Source organism: Prunus dulcis, chromosome 1 (genome assembly GCF_902201215.1).
Source record: "Prunus dulcis chromosome 1, ALMONDv2, whole genome shotgun sequence".
In the NCBI taxonomy this organism is placed as follows: domain Eukaryota; kingdom Viridiplantae; phylum Streptophyta; class Magnoliopsida; order Rosales; family Rosaceae; genus Prunus; species Prunus dulcis.
The window spans coordinates 34,610,730-34,613,197 of record NC_047650.1 but is presented as its reverse complement, the minus strand read 5'-3'; positions in this window follow the sequence as shown (position 1 = coordinate 34,613,197).

Sequence of the window (2,468 nt, the reverse complement as noted above, 5' to 3'; positions counted from 1 at the left end):
ATTGAGACTTGAAGAAGATACTCACAATCATGGCCAATAATGCTTCTTCAAACACGAAGACAATAGATTAGTTGAAGTCAAAGATTGGCCATTGAAAAAATGGTAGTCTTGTGTTGTAAGGAAAGTACATGCATGTGAGGTGTTGTGCTCATATTGTTAATAAGGAATGTGGTTAGGTATGTAAGATCCTCTCCGCAAAGGTTAGAGGAGTTTAAAACTTTGTTTTGAAGGAGCGAATTGAATGCAAAGGGCTTGTGGTGTTGGATGTTCCAATTAGGTGGAATTCAACATATATGATGTTGGATGCCGCTTTGAGGTTTGAAAAAGCCTTTGTGAGAATTTGAGATGATGATGATGCCCCATTTGCGTCTTGATATGGTGAAGATGAACCGGTTAGGAAAGATGATAGGGTCATTGCATCTCATAAGCCTAAAAAGAGGGTAGGGTCACCCACTAAGGAATCTTAAAGAAAAAAAATAGACAACTCTGAAAGGTTTGATTAAAAAAAATCAACTCGTTTTACCTTGTGAGAGTTTTCACTGCTTGAAGAGACAAAAAAGGTACTTCTCTCTCCTCGTGAGAGTCTTCTTGTTAACAAATTGCTTTTGTTGAAGACTTCTTGCTAACTTGCCAAAGATTTTATACTAAAAAAACAGCAATAAATATCAAAGCCGTCATACATATAATTACTGGGATTTCAAAAAGAGAGAGTGCCATTTTAGTATAGATAATTGCATTTCTTTTCTGCCTACTAATGTCACATTTCTAACAGTGATTCTACACTCTTATACATGTTTTCCGACAACTACAAGGAAAAACAACAGCTCAAAGCAAGCAAAAGTATGTCAAATTCACAGACCCAAGGAACGTCAAATATTGAGTATACAATTTCCAAAGCCAACCAATACAGAAGAGTAGTAATGATCATTCATGCTTTTGTTCTCACAAACGGATTAGACTAAAGCCATTTCGGAAACCACATTCCAATTATCAACATGTAAATTCATAAATTCATAAAAAATAAAGCCATTCTTCCAATCAAACAATAAATGATTAAAAAACAGTTATATCCAGTTAGAGATTAAGAACACCAATGATTTCTGATATTAATTCTAACAAATCACTTAAAAATTTAATGGTCTTCAATCATATAAACCTAACTCAGCAAACAATTTGATTTTTACACATGTGCCTGCCTATGAACTTGAGTCATGAGCCAAGAGAAGAAGAATTTAGTGGCTTACTGAAGAGCATCAATTGCAACCTCAGAAACAACCCTTTGTGTGGCAACAACTACCAGCCCAATTCTGTGAATAGAGTAAAAAAATCAATGAATTTGAATGACAGTAGATCAGGGCGAAAATGAGAAAAAGAAAAGGAAAAAAAAAAAGCAAATTTGATATGCTTATTCTAACTATGTATAAACCATCTTCCAATCCCACAGTTTAACATCCATCTACATATATAGTACTCTGTTGGATAAAGTTCATAAGGCAAGTCTGTATTCATAATCATGTTTGTCTAAGAGCAATTACTTCAAAGGCCTAAACTAGCACTAACGAGATTGAAGGCAAGAAAGCAAAAAAGTAACTAACAAACATGTCGATTAATTTTTGTGAAATATATTAAATAATTTCGATATGACACCTTATCAAGCACATGGGCAAAAGGATGATAACTGGAGCTCTAATACACAACAAATTAAACATAAACTAGAAGCTTCCCAATACAAGTACACAGCAACAAAAGGATTTACAAACACATATCAAGGAGACATCCCAAATTACTTCGAATAATGCTCTTACCTTTGTCATATTTTTAAAGATCTTTTATGATATGACATTGAAGATGAGTGCTTTTTCGCATCCTACTTCCCACACCACCTTTATAATTTGATTGCAATGGAGCGTGAAATTGGTGATTTGTTCTTTGGAGAGCAATTACTAAAGTCAAACTCACACCTCCATAGTTTTGAAAGATATGACATGTAGCATGACAATGAAATTTGAGAAGTATTGGGGTGACCTTGATAAAGTGAACTAACTTTTTATGGTAACGCTTGTTCTTGATCCTCAGTACAAGTTGGGGAACTTGGAGTTTGTATTAAAGAAGAGGTTTGAAAACCTGCAAGATGCTACTAAGAAGAAGAATGAAGTGAAAGAGCTTTTAATGAAGCTTTATGAGAAGTATGTTATCCCACCACCTCATACTCAATGTACTAGTGCTAATGGTGATACTAGTTCTACTATTAGTACTACTATGTCAAGTTCTAGCTAAAAAGGAGGAGGAAAGAACCTTTAGGAAATGGAGAAAAGTTAGATAAAGGAATCTTAAGCAAGTAACACCGTGATATCAATAGTGGCTTCGGAATCATGATGCTTTAGTATGGGTGGTCGGGTGGTTAATTCATTGGGTGCTTCTTTAACTTCTAAGATTATGGAGGCCTTAATTTGTTCTCAAAATTGGTT